This window comes from Mauremys reevesii, linkage group 1 (genome assembly GCF_016161935.1).
Source record: "Mauremys reevesii isolate NIE-2019 linkage group 1, ASM1616193v1, whole genome shotgun sequence".
NCBI lineage: Eukaryota > Metazoa > Chordata > Testudines > Geoemydidae > Mauremys > Mauremys reevesii.
In genome coordinates, this window is record NC_052623.1 from 119,250,448 (window position 1) to 119,261,655 (window position 11,208).

Below are 11,208 nucleotides of genomic sequence, written 5' to 3' on the forward strand. Positions count from 1 at the left end.
TTTTTAGTTGAGAAAAGCATAAGAGATATTGAAAATATTTAAAAATATTTTGTAATAGTTTGAGTTTTGAAAAAGGCCATTTTTTTAACAAAAAACATACTTTTGAAAAATTTCAACCAGTTCTTAAGAAAAGTTTTGTCAGGAGACCATTGGTGAAGGGAGCAAGCCTTAAAAATCCCTACATTTTGTATAACTATCTGAGCTTTTGCATGCTTATTGGAATTTAAAACACAAAATCTTTGAGATTTACTGAGATTTACATGATAGACTGAGTAGATAGACAAATTAAAAAGAATGCTCTTATGGTTAAGGCCCAGGACTGAGTATCAAGAGACTTGAGTTTTATTTTGGGCTTTGCTTCAGTCATCTTGTGTGTCCCTGGGCAAGTTACTTAATTTCTCCGTGTTTCAGTTTCCTCATTTGTATAAAATGAGATCATATTTCCCTACCGCACCACGATGTTAGAAGCCTAAATTAATTAAAGTTTGTAAAGTTTGTTGGATGAAGGTGTCATGTCCATGCAAAGTATGACAGACAAGACACATTGATTGAATTACTTAAGGTAGATATTTTGTTTAGCATGTGACAGTAGTGTGGATGCCCAATGATATTGCCTGAAAAATTCAGAATGAACAAGTCAGCGAGGACTGGGCTGAGTCGAGCTACATAAGGAACTCCCACTGAAGGAAAGGTAGGTTTAGTTATTCCATTGTCAGAACTCAGAGGAATTCAAACTTTTGCCCATTTTTATTATCATACTTAATTTGCCGGAGTTACAGAAGGAAACATTATGAAAAATTGGTGAGTTTTACTACATATGCATCCCAGAACTCATCATTATGCACAGTTTTAGAAAATGTACAGTATTTCATATTGCAGGACTAGGGTATATCATTGTTCTTTTGATGTTTCATCATGTCAGGTGTATGTAGGGAATGGTGATTTCAACTGTGAAATGCAAATTTGGCTTATGGTGTTCTTGGTGCCTATAGGAAAGTTAAAAATACATTATATGATGTCATATATAATTCAGAATTTTAGATAACAAATGATTGGTTAACTAGGACAGAACTGAATACCAGAATCATCACATCATTCAAAAAGACCATGAACAAGACTAAAAAAAGATTCAGTGGGAAAAAAACTATCGAGAAAAAGGAGGATAAATATGAAGAAAGACTTAAAAGAAACTGAAGGTTTTGCAGTATGCACAACTATCTCCAGAGACAACAAAAATCAAATATCTTCAGCCAGCAACTGATCATTTCTTCATAGCAGAGGGACACAATGGAAGCAAATGAGCATATGCAATGTTACTTGCTACTGTCTCACAGTAAATATGAAATTACATCTGCTTCCACCATCCCAAGAATGTAAGGTTCTTCCCTAGCAGTCCCAATAGCAGATTGCAATTGGATCTGCACATAATAAAAGTAAAATGGAGTGACATGCAATTCAGACAGATAGAAACACAGCAATGAGCATGCAGCAATTCTCTATATGCAGGAGTCAAAGAGATAAATTAACAAATGGAGCACCTACATAAAGAAAGCCTTATATGACTGCAAACTAAAACTGAATGAATTAGAAAATGTAAATAAATTTTCCAACAAATTTAGTCCTTTTCTTGTTCTTGAGTCCTTTGCAAACCAGTCCTGATTTTTCTTGATGTATTTATCAGAATGGTTTGAGAATGAAACTTGCCCTATGTACCATTTAAGTCCCAGTTAAACCCTATTTTGATGCTTAAGAGGCACTTAAGTAGTTCATAGGCTTTGTGGTGGCTTTCTGCACAGGTGAATTTCACCCTATGTCAGGGGTTCCCAAACTTGGTTTGTGGCTTGTTCAGGGTAAGCCCCTGGCAGGCCGTGAGACCCTTTGTTTACCTGAGCATCCACAGGTACAGCCGCTTGCAGCTCCCAATGGCTGCAGTTCACCATACCCAGCTAATGGGAGCAGCGGAAAGTGGTGGCCTGGCCCGTGCCACTTTCTGCAGCTCCCATTGGCCAGGAACTGCGAACCGTGGCCACTGGGAGCTGCTAGAAGCTGTACCTGTGGACGCTCAGGTAAACAAAGGGTCTCACAGCCCGCCAGGGGCTTACCCTGACTAAGTTGTGAACCCCTGCCATAAGTGAACACATTTCAATGTATGAGTCATTTACAAACTGTTCATAGAATCATAGACATTCAAGTCAGAAAGGGGCCACCGGACATGCTAGTCTGAGCTCCTGTATGTTATAGGCTGCTCAATACTTCCCAGTCAACCCCATTCCTTGTTGCTAGTGTGTGACTGGATCATAGATTACCAGGGCTGGAAAGGACCTCAAGAGGTCATCTAGTTCAACCACCTGCTCAAAGCAGGACCAGTCCCCAGACAGATTTTTGCCCCAGATGCCTAAGTGGCCCCCTCAAGAATTGAACTCACAACCCTGGGTTTAGCAAGTCAGTGCTCAAATCACTGAGCTATCCCTCCCACTGAATGCGTAAGTGAGTCACGTGGTACTGTTTCTGCTCTGTGATTGGACGAATGAAACTTTTAAAAGGGCAAAATATTGAAAAAAGGATGAATGTTAGATAGGCAATACTGAGCAATGAATAATCTGCTTCTCATAAATTTGTGGAGAAACTCTAAAGGCTTGTAATCTTTGTCATGGATCCTCATGAGCAATGACAAATATTAACTCATAAATATACATGAAGCAAACTCAACTTGTTTATTTGCAAAAATATTTGCAAATCATTTAGCATGTTTTATTGTTCATCTAGTTCTATTGCAAGTTCCTGGATAGTTATTGTATACTAAAAACAAACAAACAAAAAAATCCAAACAAAGAAACAGAAAAACCCACTCCTGCTAGACTAAAGGCTCTGGAACTCACCAAAGTTTTCTATTGTTGCTGCAGAACTAAAAATTTATTTCAGATACATAGGTTGAAATCCTAGCCCCACTGAAGTTAATGGCAAAACACCCATTGACTTGAATAGGACACGATTGCACCCATACAGCATATGGATACATTTATATGCAAAACATTTACAGTATATGTAAAGACAGTTACAATAATCCCATCCATGTATGGCATGCTTTGAAGATGTTATATAAGGTTCACTAATCAGCCAATTACAATTATGATGATAAGCATACGGGTTATGTATTTATTTCTGAAGATTTCAGAATGTTGGAAAGTGAGCTGCAATATATTTTACAGTTTGAACAGTTAAGAACATAAGAACATAAGAAAGGCCGTACCGGGTCAGACCAAAGGTCCATCTAGCCCAGTATCTGTCTACCGACAGTGGCCAATGCCAGGTGCCCCAGAGGGAGTGAATCTAACAGGCAATGATCAAGTGATCTCTCTCCTGCCATCCATCTCCATCCTCTGACGAACAGAGGCTAGGGACACCATTCTTACCCATTCTGGCTAATAGCCATTTATGGACTTAGCCACCATGAATTTGTCCAGTCCCTTTTTAAACACTGTTATAGTCCTAGTCTTCACAACCTCCTCAGGTAAGGAGTTCCACAAGTTGACTGTGCGCTGTGTGAAGAACTTCCTTTTATTTGTTTTAAACCTGCTGCCTATTAATTTCATTTGGTGACCCCTAGTTCTTGTATTATGGGAATAAGTAAATAACTTTTCCTTATCCACTTTCTCAACATCACTCATGATTTTATATACCTCTATCATGTACCCCCCTTAGTCTTCTCTTTTCCAAGCTGAAGAGTCCTAGCCTCTTTAATCTTTCCTCATATGGGACCCTCTCTAAACCCCTAATCATTTTAGTTGCCCTTTTCTGAACCTTTTCTAGTGCTAGAATATCTTTTTTGAGGTGAGGAGACCACATCTGTACACAGTATTCGAGATGTGGGCGTACCATGGATTTATATAAGGGCAATAATATATTCTCAGTCTTATTCTCTATCCCCTTTTTAATGATTCCTAACATCCTGTTAGCTTTTTTGACCGCCTCTGCACACTGCGTGGACATCTTCAGAGAACTATCCACAATGACGCCAAGATCTTTTTCCTGACTCGTTGTAGCTAAATTAGCCCCCATCATATTGTATGTATAGTTGGGGTTATTTTTTTCCAGTGTGCATTACTTTACATTCATCCACATGAAATTTCATTTGCCATTTTGTTGCCCAATCACTTAGTTTTGTGAGATCTTTTTGAAGTTCTTCACAATCTGCTTTGGTCCTAACTATCTTGAGAATTTTAATATTATCTGCAAACTTGGCCACCTCACTGTTTACCCCTTTCTCCAGATCATTTATGAATAAATTGAATAGGATTGGTCCTAGGACTGACCCTTGGGGAACACCACTACTTACCCCTTTCCATTCTGAGAATTTACCATTAATTCCTAACCTTTGTTCCCTGTCCTTTAACCAGTTCTCAATCCATGAAAGGACCTTCCCTTTTATCCCATGACAGCTTAATTTACATAAGAGCCTTTGGTGAGGGACCTTGTCAAAGGCTTTCTGGAAATCCAAGTACACTATGTCCACCGGATCTCCCTTGTCCACATGTTTGTTGACCCCTTCAAAGAATTCTAATAGATTAGTAAGACACGATTTCCCTTTACAGAAACCATGTTGACTATTGCTCAAGAGTTTATGTTTATCTATGTGTCTGACAAGTTTCAACTAATTTGCTCGGTACCGACGTTAGACTTACTGGTCTGTAATTGCTGGGATCACCCCTAAAGCCCTTTTTAAATATTGGCGTTACATTAGCTAACTTCCAGTCATTGGGTACCGAAGCCGATTTAAAGGACAGGTTACAAACCTTAGTTAATAGTTCCGCAACTTCACATTTGAGTTCTTTCAGAACTCTTGGGTGAATGCCATCTGGTCCCGGTGACTTGTTAATGTTGAGTTTATCAATTAATTCCAAAACCTCCTCTAGTGACACTTCAATCTGTGACAGTTCCTCAGATTTGTCACCTACAAAAGCCAGCTCAGGTTTGGGAATCTCCCTAACATCCTCAGCCGTGAAGACTGAAGCAAAGAATCCATTTAGTTTCTCCGCAATGACTTTATCATCTTTAAGCGCTCCTTTTGTATTTTGATCATCAAGGGGCCCCACTGGTTGTTTAGCAGGCTTCCTGCTTCTGATGTACTTAAAAAACATTTTGTTATTACCTTTGGAGTTTTTGGCTAGCCGTTCTTCAAACTCCTCTTTGGCTTTTCTTATTACACTCCTGCACTTAAGTTGGCAAGATTAAATGTCAATGTATGTGAGCTTGTTTTAGCAATCAATAACTAATAATAGTTTCATAGGTGAAATTCTATATGTCTTCTACCCATCCCCATGGAAAATAAATGATTCTCCTCTTACAATTTATTGAAAAGTACATGCAACAGAATGAATTCAGTAGTTTGATCAGCTCTAAGAACCACCTCCAGAAGTTTATACCTGTTTTTTTTTTAATGTGGAAGATGTTCTCCAACAAAACAACACTACTGTAACCTTTCAGGTCTGAATACTAACATTGCAATAAATTTACCATCCCTTTATAAATCTATACAAGTCACTGTTACATTGAAATTGGTTTATTTAATATTTGCTGCATAATAGCTAGCTTGCACACAGGCATTTACAGAATTTCTCAGACAGTTCAAGATATCATGGGCTAGATTCTCAGGTGCTATACATTTTCACAGCCCCATTCACTCAGGTGGAGCTACACAGGTTTATACCAGCTGACAATCTGATCCACTCTGTCCTTTAGCCCCACAGTACCCCTAGAACATGCTATATTTGCTTCTTCCCCATGTTTAAAATGGAGATATTAATATCTCCCTACCTTTCAAAGTTCTAATGAGGATACATTCATTCATGTACATGAGGAGCTCATATACTATGGAGTATTGAGGGTCATATAATTCCAGTAGACTGAAGAACGGAACAGGAATTCTGTATTGGAGTACTAGGGAATATGGTGAGACCACCCAGCCCATTGTCACTTTTGACCTAAACTAAAAAAAAACCTCAGATCTCTAAAAGAGGTGCTAATCATTTTAATAAAAGCTGTGTTAATTAGTGTAGTATGTCCGCCGATAATGTGCCATCTAGCTCTCAAAGTTCTGCAATACAGAATGCCCCTTATCCTACTTTGTAGAGTTCATTGTAACCAACCACCATGAATGATAGAAATCTGTTAGGCTTAGGTATTAATGGGATCTGTTAAAGGTCTTCAAATACTGTATAATGTAAATACAAGAACAAAAGCATAGGTAGGTGAATGAGAGAGAAAATGTTAGTTGTAATGTAACATTTTCTTGCTTAGGTGGAAGAGGGGAAAAGAAGTTATTTCACATTTACTTTATATGCCTAAATAATCTATTAAAGTTGTTGGGATAGAAGATGATAAATTTCTAACTACAAATGTGACACTTTTTGTTTCGTACAAATAGATCTTTGAGGCAGGCATTCTCTCTTTGTTATATATTTATACAGTGCCTAGCACAATGAGGTATTGGTCTCTAGGCATTATTACAATATACAGAATAATCAAGAGCTGACACTGTGATATTTGAGACTGTATCCGAAGAAGGACAAAAGCTTATGTACATTATAGATGTCTGTTTGATTTGGAGATATATCTGATGACTCACTCGAATACTCTGTTAATACTATAAGGTTTCTTCCAGTTTTATATTTTTATTCTAAGTTGCAGTTTGATGGTATTTCATGCCACACATCCACTGTCAGCAAGTTATACTTAACCATAGCCAAACTGTATTATTGGCTACGGTTGTTTTTAGTTTGACAGGTTAATCATTTGCCTAGTCTGCATTGTCAGTAAATAGCTTTTTCCATCCTCTCACCGCCTTCTCTTTCATGCACTAGCTTTGGCGTGCTAGTGCCCATAAACTGCTGGTGGTGAAAGAGACATGTTCATGCAGTGATCCCTGCAGCAACCATTGCCAATCAGCAACTGAGAGACTTATTATGATTCATTGGTGCACGATTGCTCTAATTTCCTATTTCTTTTTTCAATATCACAACATTGTTATTAGCTGATATTCCAATTTCAGTGCTGCTTGGTTCCTTTTTTTTTTTTTTAAAGGCAACATTCTGTAATGCTTAATTGAGATATTGAGATCAGTGCAATATTTAGTCAGTGAATGTTTCCTTAGGCCAGTGGATTTATATATAGGGACAGAATTGCAAAATAGGCCACCTCCCCCCCATCTCAGGAGAGGAATTCTAAAAAGCAATCTGGCATCAGAATCTGCCTGTGGGGTTTGTTTTCTTTCTTTCTTTCTTTCTTTCTTTCTTTCTTTCCCAAAATGTACGCCTTTTTTAACCTGTTTCCATGTGCAATAACTCAATGACAAGGTGAATTCCTTTTTCCAAGATGTCACTTAAAGGGTTTAAGAACTCTTTAACTCCATTAAATGTAATATACTTGAGGAAAAGTATAGTTTTGTCTTAGAAGTTTCATTGTCTCTTATGCTATAGTGCTGCTTTTTCTGATTATACTTCCCAAAAGCACACTTTAAGGTATAGTTTAAGATCATTTGAAGTCAAATATATACTTTATACAGTACATATAATTTTACTTACTTTTGCTTAAAAGTATACTTTATGAAGGGTGTCAAGAGGGCAGAAGTAAATCCCAAAGCATTGTGCGATTACAATGATTATTAGCTGAAAGTGCTTCAATGGAGTATTACTTTTGTATACTAAAAGGTGCTGGGTCTTTTGCTCCATGTGTCAGAACAAATTTGCTTGTATGAAGTGTTCACTTAAATCAAAAGAAGTCTGTGCTGGTGCCTATAAAACTCATTTTCTATTTCTTTTAAATAATATGACTATTTGAAATTTCTAATGTTAACAAACAAACAAAGCTATTGGTCCTGATTTTCCACACACAAACAGAAAGGTTTTATATGGATGCAATCCTACTCTATTTATTTACTCATCTGCCATCATCACCATAGAATCTGAGCACCCAGTCAGAAATGGATTTTATCCCCACAAGACTCTAGTGAGATGGGGAAGTACTATCCCTCTGTTAGTGATAGGGAACTGGAGCATAATGTACATTAAGTGATACGCCCAAATTCACACAGAAAGTCAGGGGCTGAGCTGGGAACTGAACCCAGGTCTCAGTTCAATGCCCTATCTATTAGGCAACCCCTTCCAAACCAATGACTTAAATGGAGTCACCAGATTTCCAATGGCATAAGTCATCACAGAATCAAGCTCTATCTTTCTAGACATCCAAATGAAGGTCTTAATTCCTAAATTGTTTCCTAACACTAAACTCTGTAGCCTCGCCCAACGGGGATAAATCTGGACCCCATGCAGGAGCTCTGCATACTAGAGAGCTCTGATTTATGAGGGCTTCTGGCATGCCGCTACATAGAGGGCTTTGGAAAGTGGACAAGCCGGGGGGCAAGCCTGCATGTGATCAGTGAATCTACAGCTATATGAGTTCATGTACCACTGTCAACAAGGAAAGAAAGGACACTCTTCTGGCTATCACAGCTCCACAAATCCAGAAGTAGATTTGGAGCAACTCTGTTTCCACTCCATAGCCTAGTGCAGGGGTTCTCAAACTGGGATCAGGACACCTCAGGGGGTTGCAAGGTTATTACATGGGGGTGGGGGTCACAAGCTGTCAGCCTCCATCCCAAACCCTGCTTTGCCTCCTGCATTTATAATGGTGTTAAATATATAAACAAGTGTTTTTAATTTCTAAGCAGGGGTCACACTCAGAAGCTTGCTATGGGAAAGGGATCACCAGTACAATAGTTTGAGAACCACTGGCTAGTGGGTAGAATCTGATCCCCAGCAGTGCTCAACCTTCCCACTGGCCTGCATTGTGGGGTCCAGGACTTTGATCTAAAAAAAGTACATTCGTAATAGAGAGTGTTTCACAAATCAGGGGCCCGATACAAAGTCCTTTGTAGTCAATAAGGGTATGTATACAATGCAAAAAAACCCCAAAACATGACAGTGAGTCTTAGAGCCTGAGATCAACTGACTTAGGCTCATGGGATTCATGATACTGGACTAAAAATAGCAGTGTAGACATTCCCATTAGGGCTGGAACCTGGGCTCTGAGACCTGGCGAGGTTGGAGGGTTTCAGAGCCCAGATCTAACTCCAGCAGGAAAGTCTACAGTAGGGTTACCAGACAGCAAGTGTGAAAAATCAGGACGGGGGTGGGGGGTAATAGGCTTCTATATAAGAAAAAGCATCAAATATCGGGACTGTCCCTATAAAATCGGGACATCTGGTAACCCTAGTCTACAGTGCTGTATTTAGCCCCAGGAGCTAAATCAACTCAGTCAGTCTACTCAGGCTATGAGACTTGCTGCACTGTGTTTTTTTGTTGTTGTTGGTTGCTTTTCTTCTTCTTGTTTGTTTTCTTGCAGTGTAGACATACTGTAAGAGTCCTTTTTATTTACCTCAATGTGCTTAGGATCAGGGTTTATGAGAGAGAAAACATACTGGGCCAGATTTTGCCCTCAAGCACCTTTGCTGTCCTATGGGGATGACTGGATGTAGCTGAGGTTGGCTGTGGGCCCAGAGTGTATACAAATATCTGCAGGAGAAGTATGGAAATGAGAGAGCAAGGAAATGTAACGTGGAATGCACTGAAAATGATTCATACAGGTATTCACTGTATAAACTAAAATGAAATCACACTTCATGCTGCCTTATATATTACATGATAATTTAGAATTCTAATTATCCATACAAATTGCCAAGTTTGAGCTGGTCACACCTAATTTACGAACTGTATACAATAACATTAACTCACCAGCTAATTTCCAGTTGTACCCTCTCCAGCAATATTTGAGTGTTTCAGCCAAGATTTTAATTGATTTTCATAGTAGCCAGTTGTTAATAGGATAATTTGTCAATACAATAATAAAACAATTGTTCCCACTGAGAATTCAGTTTATCAGATAACAAAGTTAAGTCTAGTTTCATTAATTAAAGGCAGGTGTAGGATTTGCTGGATGAAAGATATAAATCCCTATGGCACTGTGGAAATCTAGGTCAGAGGTCACTGAAAAATTAGTTAAGCATGATAGACCAACAGTGACCTATACAGGTGTTCCAGCTTTCTTGCTGGGTATCACTTCCTGTGTTCTTATTTAAACTCTGGCAAAGCCCATAGGTCAACACATGTATTTCTAAGTCTGTATTAGATTAAAAGCAAGTCTAGAGCTGCTGAAACTTTCAATTGCTTGCTATCAAACTCCAGATAATATTGCCCACTAGAATGAAAATATCATAATGGCTCTAAAGTGTCAAATATGTTACTAAGGGTTTTTTGGTTATACCCTTAAATGCCTCATTTCCTATAATGATAATCTTAAACTACATTAAAATATTTTAAAAGGTGAAAAACATATCAAAGGGTTAGATTACTATTCATTCAAGCTGGAGAAAGAAAGTAGTGTAATGAGGAAAACACGTCAGTGAAATACCTTATCCACTGAAAATCATCCTGATTCTTACAAATGAATTAATCTCCTACAGTAAATTCTTATAAATCCTTAGCCATGACACTTACAGTCGTTATGTGAGTATTTTTTGTCACATTGCTAAACTTTTAAAAATAACCTTTCCTCATCTCTTATGTTTTCTGCCCTGGCTACTTTTATTTATACTCTGTGATACTGTGCAAATCTTTCTGTTTCGATGTTCTTCTGTCTACTCCAGAAAAGTAGTAAATCTTTAAAGAAAATAAAAGCCATGGCAACTTATCTAAAAGCTCATTTGTTGTAAAGAGGGAAAAGACTCCAGACTGTGCTCTTTTTCCCACCAAATATATTTTTATTTCTTAAACTTATTATATTAGCATTTTGGTTCCAAACCGTGGCTCAGTCTTCTTGTGGAGAAATAAAAAGAGTGGGCAAAACCAAGAAGAGCTTTCTGGGTCTACATCAGATGCACTAGAGAGTTTGCAGGGACAAATGTGAAAGGATGTAGCATGGTGGATGATTCAAAGGTGAAGAGTTGTTTTTTAAATGTAGGAGAGGGGTTGCAATTGGTGTCTATATGGTGAGTAGCTAAACTCTGTGGGGGGACATTAATGTCTCAAGTGTGGGTTTATTGAGGACAGGGACTTCTATGCTCTTTCTGTCTCTCAGAGGGTAAAAAGAACAGGCTATTCACAGGCCATCTCCCCTCCCACTCCGCCCACCCCCAAACTTGTGAGCTACAAAGAA

The 11,208-nt window shown here is 38.4% G+C and overlaps 1 long non-coding RNA gene across 1 annotated transcript in view; it reads left to right on the plus strand.

The window, feature by feature from the left end:
• Positions 1-650: 650 nt before the first annotated feature.
• Positions 651-11,208, plus strand: part of LOC120400037 — a 14,470-nt gene continuing 3,912 nt past the window's right edge. The window contains exon 1 of the long non-coding RNA XR_005595490.1: positions 651-691. This is a non-coding gene — a long non-coding RNA (uncharacterized LOC120400037). The remainder of the gene's footprint in view (positions 692-11,208) is intronic.